The sequence below is a fragment of the Canis aureus genome, chromosome 6 (genome assembly GCF_053574225.1).
Source record: "Canis aureus isolate CA01 chromosome 6, VMU_Caureus_v.1.0, whole genome shotgun sequence".
Taxonomy (NCBI): domain Eukaryota; kingdom Metazoa; phylum Chordata; class Mammalia; order Carnivora; family Canidae; genus Canis; species Canis aureus.
This window is the reverse complement of record NC_135616.1, coordinates 9,874,646-9,891,489: the sequence shown is the minus strand read 5'-3', so window position 1 is coordinate 9,891,489 and position 16,844 is coordinate 9,874,646. Positions and strand designations below refer to the sequence as shown.

At 35.3% G+C, this 16,844-nt stretch overlaps 1 long non-coding RNA gene across 3 annotated transcripts in view; it reads left to right on the top strand.

Moving 5' to 3' along the window:
* LOC144315488 (uncharacterized) overlaps nucleotides 1-16,844 on the top strand; it is a 133,865-nt gene that overhangs the window by 106,755 nt on the left and 10,266 nt on the right. For 2 of the 3 annotated variants that reach the window (XR_013381185.1, XR_013381186.1), the window contains 2 exons: nucleotides 13,207-13,319; nucleotides 16,126-16,261. This is a non-coding gene — a long non-coding RNA (uncharacterized LOC144315488). The remainder of the gene's footprint in view (nucleotides 1-13,206; nucleotides 13,320-16,125; nucleotides 16,262-16,844) is intronic. The other variant, XR_013381188.1, reaches the window with a different exon arrangement.

Here is a 16,844-nt window from a genome sequence, read left to right as displayed (position 1 = left end):
AGGACTATAGGAAGCTGAGTCTCTGCTCTTCAATGGCCTACACACTATACCACTTGGTCTAAGACTCCTCATGGAGGTGGCAGTTTGAAAAATGCCTGAGGTTTGGTAAAGATTTATTGACTAATTTTAGGATGTGTCTTGCCTTCTTTTAGCCTAACTAGCCAAATGCTTGTGGGAACCAGTTCTGACTCTCCATGCACCTTGCTAGTACCAATTCCACACACCCCTCAGGCATTTCCTAGGAACCTGCCCTATCTAATTCACCTGCCCCAGCAGATGCCCATCCAAAGCAGCTCTGCCCTGCTACCTCCAGCAGGCAGCCTCAGTTGAGACCAGCATTTCCCCAGAGCAACTATCTCTATACCATATCTGGAAGGCAGCCCCAGCTGGGGCTGGTGCCCCTCCAAAGTGACTTCTGCCTTGGAGAGGGTGCCAGCTAGCACCACTGACCAGTGTACTCATAGTAGCTACAGTTGGGCTTATCAGTCAGCTGTAACAGGAGCCAGCCCCATACACCAGAATACCCATAGCAGTTGCAGCTCAGCCACAATATGAGGGTGCACACAGCCCACACAGGGGGACATACCTAGAGCACTTGGTTCTGGTGACAGGGAGGGATTGCCTTACAGGTACCAGAAGATGCCTTCTACAAAAGGCCACTACTTTCAAGTCCAGGAGATGTAACTAGCCAACTTAATAGTAACAAGCAGATAGACAAAATGAGGAATATGACCCAAACAAAATAACAAAACCCCAGAAAAAGAGTTAAACAAAATGAAATTAAGCAAAATACTTGGTCAAGAGTTCAAAGTAATGGTCATAAAAATACTCATTGGACTTGAGCAAGAGTGGATGAACTTGTGAGAACTTCAACAAAGAAATAGAAAATATAAAAAAGAACCAGTTACAGCTAAAGAATACCATTACTAAAATGGAAAATCCACAAGAGGAAAACAAAAGGAGAGATTACAGGATGTAGAAGAATGCATCAGCAATCTGAAATATAGGATTAATGGGAAGTAAGCTGAACAACAAAAAGGAAAAAAAAAGAATTAAAAAAATGAGAAGAGGTTAAGGGGCATCTGTGATATCAGCAAGTGTAATAATATTTGTATTGTAAGGGTCCCAGAAGGACAAAAGAGAGAGAAAGGAGCAGAAACCCTTTGAAGATATACTAGCTGAAAATTTCCCTAACCTAGAGAATGAAACAGAAATGCCGGTCCAGCAATCAAAGAAAACCTTGAACAAGATGAGCCTATGAGGTCCAAACAAAGACACATAAGAATTAAAATGATAAAAATTAAAGATAAAGAATCTTTTTTAAAAAAAGTTTTATTTGGGCAGCCCAGGTGGCTCGGCGGTTTAGCGCCGCATACGGCCCAGGGTGTGATCCTGGATACCTGGGATCAAGTCCCATTTTGGGCTCCCTGCATGGAGTCTGCTTCTCCCTCTGCCTGTGTCTCTGCCTCTTTCTCTCCTTCTCTATGTCTCTCATGAATAAATAAATAAAATCTTTTTAAAAAATCTTAAAAAAAAGATTTATTTGAGAGAGAACATGAGCAGAGGAAAGGGCAGAGGAGGAAGGAAAGCAGACTCCTACTGAGCTTGAAGTCTGGATACAGTGCAACCCCAAGACTCAGATCATAACCTGAGCTGAAGTCAGATGCTTAACTGACTAAGCCACCCAGGCACTCCAAAGAGATCATCTTAAAAGCAGGAAAATAAGGCACAGTTATGCACAGGAGAAATCCCACAAGACTATTAGCTGATTTTTCAGCAGAAACTTTGCAGGCCAGAAGAGTGGCATGATATAGTCAAAATGCTAAAAGGAAAAAAAAAAGAAAACAAACCCTACAGCCGAGAATACTTTACTTGGCAAAAAATATGATTCTAAATTGAAGTAGAAACAGAGTTTTCCAGACAAACAAAAGTTAAAGGAGTTTATCACCATTAAACCAAACTTAGCAGAAATGTTAAAGGGACTTCTTTAAAGGAAAAGACAAGACCATAAACAGAAGTAAAAAAAATTATGAAAAGAAAAAATTTCTATGGTAAAAGCAAATATAAAGTAAAAGTAGAAGTTTAATCACTTACAAAACTAGAATGAAGGTTAAAAAACAAAGGGTAGTAAAATAAATTATATCTCCAAAATTAGCTAAGAATTGCACAAAATAAAAAGATACACGACACCATATATGTAAAACACAGAAGGGAGACAGTAAAAATATAGTGTTTGAATCTTTTATAGTTCACAATGTTTTTGAACATAAGCGATTATTAACTTAACATAGACTGCTATATACATAGGATGTTATATATAAACTTCATGACAATCAAATAAAAAACCTATAATAAATTTAAAAAATAAAGAGAAGGTATTCCAATCATAACACTAAAGAAAGTCTTTAAATCACAAAGGAAACAAACAAGAGAAGAAAGGAACAGAGAATGGCAAAACAACCAGAAAACAATTAACGAAATGACAATAAGTACGTAATTACTTTACTTACTAATTACTTTATATTGAAATGAACTAAATGCTCCAATAAATTACTTCAAATGGAAATGGACTAAATGCTCCAATAAAAAACATATGGGTGACTGAATGGATTAAAAAAATCAAGACTCATCTATGTGTTGCCCACAGGAGACTCACTTCAGCCCTAAAGACACATACAGACTGAAAATAAAGGGATGGAAAAACATACTCGTGCAAATAGAAGCAAAAAAAAAAAAAACAAAAACAAAAACAAAAACAAAAAAACTGAGGTAGCAAAACCTTTATCAGACAAAATAGACCTTAAAACAAAGACTAGCAAGAGACCAAGAAGTATGCTACATAATAATATAGGGATCAATCCAGCAAGAAAATATAACAATTGTAAATATCTATGCAACAAACATAGGAGTACCTAAATACATAAAGCAAATATTAAGAGACAAAAAGGAAGAAATTGACAGTAATACATTAATACTATGCTTCAACACCCCACTGATATCAATGAATAGATCATTCAGACAGAAAATCAATAAGGAAAGATCAGCTTTGAAAGACACATTAGACCATATGTACTTAACATGTGTTTACAGAACATTCCATCTGCGAACAGCAGAATACACGTTCTTTTCAAGTGCACCTGAAATATTCTCCAGGATAGAGCATGTAAGGCCACAAAAGGATCTCAATAAATTTAAGAAGATTGAAATCATATTTATCATCTATTTCAACCACAATAGTAGACTATAAATCATTGCAAGAAAGAAAAAGCTGGAAAAAACCACAAACATGAGACTAAACAACACGCTACTCAACAACCAGTGTGTCAATGAAGAAATGAAAGAGTAAATTTTAAAAATTACCTTGGAGACAAATAAAAATGAAAATACAATAGTTCGGGGCAGCCCCGGTGGCCCAGCAGTTTAGCACTGCCTTCAGCCCAGGGCATGATCCTGGAGGCCTGGGATCAAGTCCCATGTCAGGTTTTCTGCATGGAGCCTGCTTCTGCTTCTGCCTGTGTCTCTGCCTGTGTCTCTGCCTCTCTCTCTCTCTCTGTCTCTCTCTCTGTGTGTCTCTCATGAATAAATAAATAAAATCTTAAAAAAAATAAAAAGAAAATACAATAGTTTAGTCTTTGGGATCTAGCAAAATAGATTATAAGAGGAAGGTTTATAGTCATTCAGTTCAACTTCAAGAAACAAGGAAAATTTCAAATAAATGATCTAACGTTATACCTAAAGAAACTAGAAAAAGAAAATCAAACAAATCCTAGAATTAGTACAAGAAAGGAATAAAAATCAGAGTGGAAATAAAGGAAACAGAGACTAAGAAAATAATTAAAAAACCCAGTCATGGAAATGAAGAGCTAGTTCTTTGGAAAAATAAATAAAATTGGTAAACCTTTAGCCAAACTAATAAAAACAAAAACAAAAACAGAGAACTCAAATCAATAAAATCAGAAGTTAAAGGAGAGAAGTTACAACTGATGCCATTGAAATATAAAGGACTGTAAGAGACTACTATGAAAAATTATACCTCAAAAATTGGGTAACCTTGAAAAAACGTATAAATTCCTAGAAACATATAATCTTCCAAGACTGAATCAGAAAGAAACTAAAAAACTGAACAGGCTGATTGCTAGTAGGGAAATTGAATCAGTCATTAAAAAAAAAAAAAAAAAAAAAAACTCCCAATAAATAAAAGCCCAGGACCAGAAGGATTCACAGGTGAATTTTACCAAATTTTTTAAAGTAGAGTTAATTCTTACCTTTCTCAAAATATTCCAAAATATCCATGAGGAGGCAATGTTTCCAAATTCATTCTCAAGGCCAGCATTACCCTAATAACAAAATCGGACAAAGACACTACAAAGAGAGAGAAAGAGAGAGAGAGAGGAAACAGCATGCCATTATTCCTGTTGAACAGAAAGTAAAAATCCTCCACAAAAGAGTAGCAACCAATTCAAAAAAACATTAAAAGAATTATTCACAATGATCGAGTGAAAATTGATTTGTAGTTATTGAACTATCCTTGGAATCAATCAACATAATACACCACATTAAAAAAGTGATGGATAAAAATCATATGATCATATCAATAGATCCATTAAACAACACTTAACATCTTTCATGATAAAAACTTTCAACAAAGTATAGAAGGAACATATCTCAGCATAATAAAGGCCATATATGATAAACTCACAGCTAATATTACATTCAATGGTGAAAATTTGAAAATTTTTCCTCTAAGATTAGGAAGAAGACAAGGATGCCTATTCTCACCACTTTTATTCAACATGGTGTTGGAAGTTATAACTATAGAAATTAGACAAGAATAAATGACAACGTGCAAAGTAGTAAAAAAGGATTCAAACTGTCACTATTGACAGATGACATAATACTTATATAGAAAACCCTAAAAACTTCACCAAAAAATGATTAGAATAAGTGACTTCAGTAAATCTGTAGGATATAAAATCAATATACAGAAATCTGTTGTGTTTCTGTGTGGTAATAATGAAATACCAGAAAGACAAATTTTTAAAAAATCTGATTTACAGGGGCACATCATGGCTCAGTTGGTTGAGCAACTGGCTCTTGGTTTTGGCTCAGGTCATGATCTCATGGATTGTCAGATCAGGCCCCAAGTTGTGTTCTGCACTCAGTGGGGAATCTGCTTGATGATTCTCTCCCTCTCTCTCTCTAAAATAAATACATAAATAAATAAATCTTTAGAAAATCCCATTTACAGTTGTATCAAAGAATAAAACAACTAGAAATAAATTTAACCAAGGATATGAAAGACCTGTACTTTGAGAACTCTAAGACATTGATGAAAGAAACTGAAGACAAGACAATTAAATGAAAACATATAACATTCTCATGGACTGGAAGAATTAATATTATTAACATAGCTATACTATCCAAAGCAATCTACAGATTCAATGTAATGTCTATCAAAATACCATAGTACTTTTCACTAGATTGTAAAAAAAAAATTCCTAAAAGTTGTATGAAACCCCTAAGACTCTGAATATCCAAAGCAGTCTTGAGAAAAAAAAAAACAAAATTAGAGGTATCATGCTCCCAGGTTTCAAGCTATACTACAAAGCTATAGTAATAAAAAGAATATGATACTGCCACAAAAGCAGACATAGATACCAGTCAAACTGATTAGAGGATCCAAAAATAAACTCACGTTTATATCATTAATCAATGATAAAGGAGGAAAGAATGTACAATGGGGACAAGACATTCTCTTCAATAAATGATGCTGGCAAAACTGGACAGCTACATGCAAAGGAATAAAATTGGATTACTTTTTTATCTCATTCACAAAAATAGATTTAAAATGGACTAAAGAAGGCAGCCCTGTGGCTCAGTGGTTTAGTGCCGCCTTCAGCCTGGGGCATGATCCTGGAGACCCGGGATCAAGTTCCATGTCAGGCTCCCTGCATGGAGCCTGCTTCTCCCTCTGCCTGCGTCTCTGCCTCTGTGTGTGTGTGTGTGTGTTTCTCATGAATAAATAAATAAAATATAAAAAATAAAATAAAATGGACTAAGGACCTAAATCTAAGACTTGAAACCATAAAACTCCTAAAACACAACACAGACCATGTACTCTTGGATATTTGCCTTAGCAATATTTCTCTGGATATGTCTCACTAGGCAAGGGAAGTAGAGCAAAAAATAGAAAATTGGGACTATATCAAACTAAGAAAGCTTTTGTACAGTGAAGGAAACACAAAAAGCAACCCACAGAATGGGAGAAGATACTTGGAAATGATACATTTGATAAGAGGTTAATATCCAAAGTATATCAAGAACTTATACAACTCAACACCAAAAAACGTCTAAATAACCTGATTTAAAAATGTACAGAAGACTTCAATAGACAGTTACGTATTGAAGATATACAGATGGCCAACAGACGCATGAAAAGATGCTCAAGACAACTAATCATTGGGAAAATGTAAGTTAAAACCATAATAAGACATTATCTTATACCTGTCACAATGGCTAATATTAGAAAGACAAGAAATAACAAGTGTTGGTGAGGATATGGAGGAAAAGGAACACTTGTGCACTGTTGGTAGGCTTGCAAATTGGTACACCCACTATGGAAGACAGTATAAAAGTTGCTCAAAAAGCTAAAAATAGAAACATCATACAATTCAGTAATTTCAGTTCTAATTATTCACCCAAAGAAAATGAAAACAGTAATCCAGAAAGATATATGTATCTTTATGTTTATTGCAACATTATTTACCATAGCCAAGGTTTGGAAACATCCTAAGTGTCCATTGATTAATGAATGAATAAAGAAGATGCAGTATATGCACATAATGGAATACTACTCAGCCTATACAAAAGAATGAAATCCTGCCATTTGAGACCACATGGATGGATCTAGGAGTTATCGTGCTAAGTAAAATAAGTCAGAAGAAAGAAAGACAAGTACCATATGATTTCCCTTACATCTAGAATCTAAAAAACAAACAAACAAAAAACGAGAAAATAAACATATAAACACATAAACAAACAGAAACAGACTCATAAATACAGAGAGAAACTGGTAGTGGCCAAAGGGGATAGGGAGGGGCTAAATGAAATAGGTGAAGGGGACTAAGAAGTATAAATTTTCAGTAAAATAAGTCATGAGGATGAAGAGTACAGCATAGGGAATATAGTCAATTATATTGTAATAACTTTGTTGACAGAAGGTAACTATACTTATCATGGTGAACATTTCATAATATATATATAATGGTTGAATCGTTATGTGGTACACTTGAAACTAGTTGAATCTTATACATGAACTATACTTCAATGAAAACTATAGCAATACCAGATACTGTTTTAAGTGCTCGGGATGCAAAATGATTAAGGCATATCTCGTATGTTAAAGGAAGTCATTCTCTTGTAAGGAAGGCACATCACGAAGCAATAATTGTAAATAATATGATAAACAGAAATTATGGAGGACAGTTTGAGAGCACAGCAGGAGAAGAGGAATGAGGACATGAGAAAGCACAGTATTTACAGAAGAGTATTTGTTCAAGTGCCAGAAGCATGAGACGTTTCAAGTCCTAAACATGCAATATGGTTAATGTGGCTATATGTAGTAACTAGTCTCATGTTTCTGCTTTTGCAATTTATATACAAAAACTTTAAAGCTGAATACTTTTTATCTACAAATTTATTTGTTTGAAACTACCATTTACATTATCAATCTGAATTGCATTCAACTGCAGTTAGCAGAGTCTGAAAAAAAAAAAACAAAACACCTTTAACTAGAAAAGTAGTTCACTTTTATCATGCAACATCGAATTCCTATGTTGGGGTTCAGATCTGGGGCACCTGGTCAAGGAACCAGACTCTTCTGTCTTCTTCCTGCTTTACCGTCTTAATATGTTACATTCATTTCCTGGCTCCAAGGTGGGTGCTCCACCTCCAGGCATTGCTTAAACTTCCAGGAAGGAAGAAACAGTTCACCACCACCACCACCCCCTTTTTTTAATTAGGAAAGTGAAGGAAGCCTCAGTCAGTGGAATTCCACTTCCACTTCTTTGTCCTGAACAAGGTTACATGGCATAATCATGCCACTATAAATAATCTTAATGTGTGTGTGTATATTTTTAAAGATTTTATTTATTTATTCATGAGAGACACAGAGAGAGAGAGAGAGAGGCAGAAACATAGGGAGGGAGAAGCAGGCCCCCCGTTGGGAGCCCAATGTAGGACTCCATCCTGGGACCCAGGGATCACAACCTGAGCCAAAGGCAGATGTTCAAGCACTGAGCCACCCAGGTGCTCCCTTAATGTATATTTTAAAGAGAAGATTATTTAGAAACTATGGGACTAGACTTCCAGTTGTAACATTAAGTCTGACTTGATAACATAAAAGCCATCTTTCTTAAAATACCTAGAAATTATGTAAAAAATAACACAGATTCGGTTATATACAAAGCTACAATCTTGAGAAAGATAACCAAGATGCTGAACATGAAAATGGACACAGAAATCACAGCAGTTAATGTTGATGCTCAGTGGGATGGGAAGGGGACTGGGTATAGTTCAGCCTTCATATTCTAGGGATTTGGGTGAGAGTAGCCATGTGTGGAGAAATCACAGACCTTGGGCTGCCTAAGGCAAGGTGTAAAGATTGAGAACCCACATTAAGAAAACACCCTCAAGTAATGATCCTCCCAATAAGAGGGTGGCAGAAAAACATCACCCACCTCAGAGAGAGATGATAAGAAAGGTATTGTTTTCTTTTCATGTTTTTATGGAAAAAAGTTTCTCCTGAGTCTCACCTGGACCTTATAAGCATTTAAGGTACAAATTCTGGTTTAATAAAATCTAAGCCAAGAAACTAACACACAATACAAGTCCCTAGATAGTGATACACCTAAGACCACAGACAAAGCAAAAGCAAACTGCTCTGAAATAATACTCCCATAACTCTGACCAGTGTGGATTCCCACAAGAAGCCAGCCTATCTAAAGATGAACTCACAATTTTGAAGTGATGTAACACTTAAGTAAACTACTCACTTTGATTAGAAAACATAACCGAAGAATTTAAAGAAAGAATGTAGTAAGCTCAAGGAAGAATATAAAAATAATTTTAAAAATAATTACAAACATTAAAAAGAACAGAAATTCTATGGCAAAGGAAGCAAAATACTAAGAAAACAAGGTACTAAAAAGAAAGACATTTGAAAAGATCTAAATTGAAATTAAGATGAAGAAAATATAGTCAATTAGATGCAGGTGAAGAGACAAAGAGATGGTAAGTAGGGAGATAGGAAAGAGTTACACAAAATATTGTCCAGAGAGGTGAAAGGTGGGCAAATGCAGTGGGTGAAGGATAAGGAGGATAAATTTAAAGGATCTCACGCATAATAAAAGCATTCAGAAGAAAGAATATGGAGAATCAGTGAGAAGCAATATTCAAATAGAATGATAAGTAAAGGGCAGCCCCAGTGGCCCAGCGGTTTAGCGCCGCCTTCAGCCAGGGTGTGATCCTGGAGACCTGGGATCGAGTCCCACATCGGGCTCCCTGCATGGAACCTGCTTTTCCCTCTGCCTTTCTCTCTCTGTATCTCTCATGAATGGATAAATAAAATATTTTTTTTAAAAAAAGAAGGATAAGTAAAAAATAATTTCCTAACTAAATATATTGTAGTGAATTTTAGAAAAGCTAAATTAAGAGAACATCTTAAAATTAATGAGACAGGAAAAACAGTTTATTTCCAAAGAGACAGGGATTTGTTAGATCACTGACTTAACAATAACGTTTCATGCTAAAACATTAGACTGCGGAAATCAGTAGAACTGGGAATTTTTCTACAGCAGCAATTCTAAACAGAATTCAGCTAATAAAAACTTGGTACAGATCTCTTCCTTTGGGTCAAAAACCTACCTATTTCTGACCAGAACAAATAAGTATTGCAAAGAAGAATCCTGCAGTATATAAACACTTTTTATCTTTTTATACGTTTAGGATAAACAAATGGAAAGCTCTGTGCTCTAGTACTAGTCAGTGCCATGCCTTTGTGCTTTACATAGCTATAAATAAAAGGAATTAGTTTATATCTTAGGTGGTATTATAGGGAATAGAGGTTTATCTTTAAAAACTAATTGAGTCAAACATCTATCAATCTATCAATACAGAGGTCTGCAGCACTACAAGTACCCTAACATGTTACTAACAAAGCTTAAATTTATCTTTAAAAACTACATCAATTTACGAACCTTAAGAATGTAAAATATACCAGATCTTTTGCTACAGTCTTTAAATCAGGATAGTTCTCAGCAGGGACAATGCACAGTTCTAATCTTCTGAACCTAAAAAATATTTGGCACATCTATCTTATACAGATGAAATGTGCTCTAATATATCTAATGACAATTTTAAAAATCTATGAGCTCATCGTGATTCTAAAATGGGAGGAAAGAGCTTCTTTATATGGGTACCTGGGTGGCTCAGTGGTTGAGCATCTGCTTTCAGCTCAGGTCATGATCCCAGGGTCCTGCGATGGAGTCCTGCATCAGGCTCCCTATGGGGAGCCTGATTCTCCCTCTGCCTATGTCTCTGCCTCTCTCTCTCTCTGTGTCTCTCATAAATAAAAATAAATAAAATCTTTAAAAAAGAGCTTCCTTAGGAAGAATACCAACTAATAATTGCAGAAATAATGGTATAATTAGAAAACTCACCACATTAACCATTGTAACCATTGTTACATTATTCTTACAACTGATTCAGGCTAACACCTCAACTTTAATAGTCAAACTATTAGGTGAAAAGTTGCTGGAGAAGAGGACCTACCCATTCTCAAAGTGTTGCTTCACAGACTATCTTTCTGAAAAGGAACACAGAACCTGTATAATGATGAAATCTGGTAGATGATCCAAAAGATGAACCTTAATATCACAAAAAAATTAGACAGCATGCACTGCCTTTATGAGACACCCAGACATAGCACCAGGCATGGTAGTAACTGGCCAAGAAGCTGAACCTGAATCTAGGACTGAGGAAATAATCAGACAAGTACAAATTGAGGGACAATCTGTGAAACAAATGATCTATAGTCTTCAAATTAATGTTCATGAAAGATGAGAAAAAATGCTGGGGATTTTCTATATTAAGAAAACAGAACAACAAAAAGCAAATAGTGATCCCTGATCATTGTGTTCTGAATCAAAATAAAAATAGTTAAAAACAACATTATTAGGACAATTGGTAAAATATGAATATAAATAGTATGCTACCTAATAGCATATCAGTGTTAAGCTTCTTGAAGGTGATTCTTATACTGAAGGTATGTAGGAGAAGGTCCTTGTTTCTAGGAGATTGCACATATATATTAAAACATGGAAAAGGGCAGATACAGCTAATGTGGTAAAAAGTGAACAGTTGGTGAATCTTGGTAAATATATAGTGTTCACTGTACTATACTGGAAGCTTTCTATGTGTTTGAAATTTTTCAAAATAAAAAGTTGGGAAAATGTGATTGTCTTAAGTCATTTATTACACTTAGAAATACACAATTCCATTTTTTTAAAATAAAAATTCTCAGGAAATAGACAAAACTACTGCCTCATGATTGTAAGATTTCACCTATGTAATATGTTGATAATAATTATTCTTACCACTTATATGTCAGATACCATCCTAAGCACTTTAAATATATTCTCTCATTTGCCTCTCAAAGCCTCTAACTTGTTATAACTTTTACATTTCACATGAGAAAATTGGATTTTAGTAACATTACATTAACTTGCCTGAGAGGCTAAATTAAGACTTAAATGCATCATTCTGTTCCCAGCGTCCAAGTTCTTACTTGTAAAATCTCCCTAGGAAATGTCTTTACATCAGGACTGTGCATCTGAACCAGGAGAGGTGCATGATAATAAAACAAACAGTTCCGTATTCAGCTGCAACTGTGAACTTCCTGACACAGGTGGCACTTTATTCAAGAGAAGGGAAATGAAAAAAAAATTTTTTTTTAATTAAAAAGAGAAGGGAAATGAATGAAAAATGCAGATTTAAGTCCAATTTAATAAATACAATCACTTTCAGAAAAACTAAATATTATTTTTATTGAACTGATACTATTTGACAGAGTCTATAAATACATTTTTGGTTCTCACATTCATGATAATCTTTTACTGGTTTATTGCTTAATATGTCCTATTATGATTCAGGTCTCATTCCTAATCAATGTAGATTAAAACATGACATGAGAATAAATCAGACTCTCTTAATAACATGAAGAAGATGAATTCTCTGAAGATTCTTTATCAGTTGATTCACACTTTTTTCTTTGATGTCTTTATTTTTCTGTTCTCTGAGATAACAAGGCATCTTCACATAATGCTTTATAGTTATTTTAATAATTAAGCTGGATAACCTCTAGCTTTTTTGGTTAAGATTATAGGAAACAATTTGTGAATAATATTTCAGCTATTGTATGTGGAACCAACAGAAACACAGCAAAATGGTAGGTACAGCATCAGGCAGATAGAGACATTTTTTACAGAAAGAATTGGAGAAAAAGCTTTGAAAACATCTGTCGTAAAAGAGAATTATACCCAAAGTGGCATAGTTCTATTGGCTGTAGAAAATATTTGTCTTTCCATCCCTTCTTACTTAAAGGAACACCTAACATAAATAATTTCTTTCAGCCTAAGAGAACATTATATACTTTATAGAAAATTAGTCACTCAATATAATCTTGTCAAAATGTAGAAAATGAATCCATTCATGTAAAAACTTATTTGGCTCTTTCTATGCCAGAAATTGTGCTAGTTGCTTGAAGGATAAAATGTCATTAAGAAAAAGATCAATTCATCAATGCCAATACCCTGTGTGCTAGTCCTGTAACACAGCTTCTACTGAACATTAAAAAATTTTAGCCATTGGCAAGAATTGTAGGTCAGAGCCAAAGGTTGTTAAATTCTCCGTAAACAAAATAGCTAAGTTAATTAAAATACAGGAAACTTTTTTTTTTTTATTTAAGCAAAAGAGTAATCGGCCTGATGACTCAGAATGAAACACTGCCATCTTCTAAAAGGTCAAAAATATATGACTTAGAGCTAATTAGCCAAACGACGAATGCAGTTAAGACTTGTTCCAAAGCAAGTAACTATTTTCTAATCATTACATGAAAGGTTAACTCCTACCCTCCTTGCTTTCTCTGAGCATACCAAGGTGAGCTAAATAGCCAGTGGCATATCCAGATGCAAAGTGGAAGAGAAAAAAGTACCTGAAAGTGAAGGTCAAAAACCATCCAGCCAACCTTCACTGAAATTAAGGTAAATTCATAGGTTAACTTTTAAGACTAGATATTACAAAAGACAACATAAAAACTCTACCAAAAACAACAACAACAACAAAAAAAAACAGAAAGCAGAAACAAACCAACATTTAAAGAATTCTAGAGGGGAAAAAAGAGAAATAAATTCATCAGTGACTCTAGAGTCTGCCAAGAGGAAAATTGAAGGCTGTTTGGGAGCAGGATCTGAGAGTAGGCGAAGGTACTAATCAAGGCCCTGACACTATTACAGGTATCAGACCAAAGGCACTGAGTGGGAGGAAGGTGGAGATGGAGTGGGTTTTGTGTTTTGGCATTTGGTCACTTTTTACTTGATATTCCTCTAATACTTCAAACATGCTGTTATTAACCTCCCCCATTGCACTGCGCATTATTACTAATGCCTCCCTGTATGACAGAGACTAGAATAGCTCCTGGCAGAGCCTCTTTGCATTTCCAGAATATATTTTTGAAGATTAAAGAGAAAAAAACTCACAAATACACCTAAAAGACAGAGTGAGGATAGATTATTTTTAGTGTCCTGTCAGTGTCCTTTTCTGTTGCAGAGACAGAAGTGGAACACAAACTAGATTAAACAAAAACGGAATTTATCAGATCATTAAACTGAAAAGCCAAAAGCTGGCATTGGCTTTATCTACAGCTGGATCCAGGGCTCAGAGGATATCATCAAGGCTCCTGTCTTCCCTGGAACTCTGGGCTCTGCTTGTCATCAGGCAGCTTTATTCTGCATCTACCTATAAGCATAGGGCATGTCGTCCACATATTAATCCCACAAAATGATTCTGATAGTCTCAACCTGGCTCTCATCTCACCTCTTTCTCAGGACTAGAGGAAGGTAGAGTGACCGAAAATTTTATCCTGTGAGGAGGAGGAGGAGGGACTGGTTTTCCCAAGGAGAGGTTATTCCCCTCAGTATGCCATTACTGTTTCTTGAATGAGTGAATGAATCAATCAATCAATCGGTGAAATCATTTCTAGAATATCAGACATTTTTTTGAAGTGGTCAAATTTCTGTATTCCTTCCCCTTACCTTATTTCTTGCTTCATTAAAATATTCTTAGCAACTAGAAAATAAAATGTTATAAATAGGAATAAAAAATACTGAGACAAGTACCTACTGTAAGTAAAATGCTACACGTGGAAGTGGAGACTTTAACAGTGAGGTAGTAAAACTGGCAAAGATGACCTGACATTTCATGAGATTCTTAAGGATAGGGTAGAGAGGTATGGGGAAGAAAGACAAATCCACAGAAGTTTGAGTCACTTGAGCAAAGTAGTGATTCATTTGTTTTCTATTTTTAATAAACTTCAATTTAGGAGTAATTTTAGATTTACAGAAAACTTGTAAAGATAATACAGAGAGTTCCTATATAACCTATATTCAGCTTCTCTTAATAATAATCTTTTTTTCAGCTTTATTAGGGTATAATTGAAAAATAAAATTAAAATATATTTAAAGTATCCAAACTAGTGATTCTTAGAGAATATAACTCAAGTAACCTTGGTAGCATATTCAAATCAACATCACTGTCCAAGAAAGATTCCGATATGTCCCCATAGAATGAAGAAAGACAGCTATTCAAGATTTTTTTTTTAAGATTTTATTTATTTATTCATGACAGACACAGAGAGAGAGAGAGGCAGAGACACAGGCAGAGGGAGAAGCAGGCTCCATGCAGGCAGCCTGACCTGGGACTCAATCCTGGGTCTCCAGGATCAGGCCCTGGGCTGAAGGCAGCGCTAAACTGCTAAGCCACCCGGGCTGCCCCTATTCAAGGTGTTAATAAACAAAACTCATTTGACATGCTTTTATGATGAGTGACAAAACTAGTTTTGACATGATCCAACAAATTTGAAGCAATGAGCCCAAGCTAGCAAATTTATGTAAAACAGATACAGATGTCAAGTTCCATGAGTAAGTTTTAAATGTATGGGAAAGAACAGAAAGGCTTAGATCATTTGGAAGGGGGAACTCAGGATCAGAGAACTCAGTCAGAAAGTCATAGTTGCCATCTGTCTTTTTTTTAACAATTCAAAATAATTTACTCATTCTACACATTTTGATATTTCCTTATATTGTCACCTTGCCTTCTCCATATAAAATTCCTCATAACCCACATTTCTTAGCTCCCCTGGTTGCTAAGGTGAAGGCACATGACTTATATTCCACCTCTGGGATGTACCTACATATGTCAGGTCAGAATCAAGCTGCCCGAGTGGAAGGCATTGATTCTGGGGGTGCAGGTGGACACTGTTATTGCCAGAAACCCTCTAAGCTGTGGTTCCAGGCATTGTTTCAGGTTGCTTTTGTACCTGTTATAGAGTTGACCAAGTTTCTGAGAGCTAATATTTTGAAAAACAAACAAGCATATAAATAAACAAATACAATTTCCCCACTTAAATGGGATTCTACTCTTTTTCTTTCTTTTTAAAAATATTTTATTTATTTATTCATGAGAGACACACAGAGAGAGGTAGAAACATAGGCAGAGGGAGAAGCAGGTTCCCCCTAGAGAGCCTGATTCAGGACTTGATCCCAGGACACGGATATCGCAGCCTAAGCGAAAGTCAGATGCTCAACCACTGAGCCACTCAGGTGCCCCTTTTGTTTTTCTTTCTGAACACTGATAACAGAGTCCTCTGCTGTTTCTTTGCAAAACTGAGATAACCATACTTTGCAAACCTTTCAGGTAGAATGAAATGAGGTGAGGTATGTTAAACCACTTGAAAAGGTACTAAGGATTGATAAATATGTAAGATTTAATGTGGAATAAACCTATTTTCAGATGCTCCCAAAGACAAACCTACATCATACTGGAGCCACAGCAAAGAGAGAAATTCTGAACAAATATTCCAAGAGATTAGAGTTGTCCAGTGTTGGGACAGGCAGACTGGTAAAGGAGAGAGCCTCTCATACTAAAGGTATCAAAGCATAACTGGGTGATTAACAAATATACAGCAAATGGGATTTTTATTTCTGAAAGAGACAGACTAGATGCTACTAAATTTTCCTTATAACTTTACTATTCTCTGATGTTGCTTTGTCAATTTCACATGAAGAGATTTTCTGGCCCAATCTCTATATTTTTTTCCGTGTGTACATTGATTGTATCACATTTATTAATTTTATGCTATGATAAAATTATTTGGTATCCCTTTAAATAATATAAATATTGAGTCACTTAATTCATATATATATGTATTATAGATATATCAAAATACCAAATATATATATGTGTGTATATATATATACATATACATAATGTGTATATATATACACATAAATAAACTATTATATGTTATATACATAAATATATATATCACACACATATTTTTTTTTTTGAGAGAGAGAGAGAGAGCATGAGCAGGGGGTGGGGGAGGGATAGGAACAGAGGGAAAGGAGGAGAGAGAGAATCTTAAGCAGTGTCCTGGCCTGGAGGCTGATGATGGGTTTGATCTCATGACCCCGAGATCATGACCTGAGCTGAAATCATGAGTCAGAGGC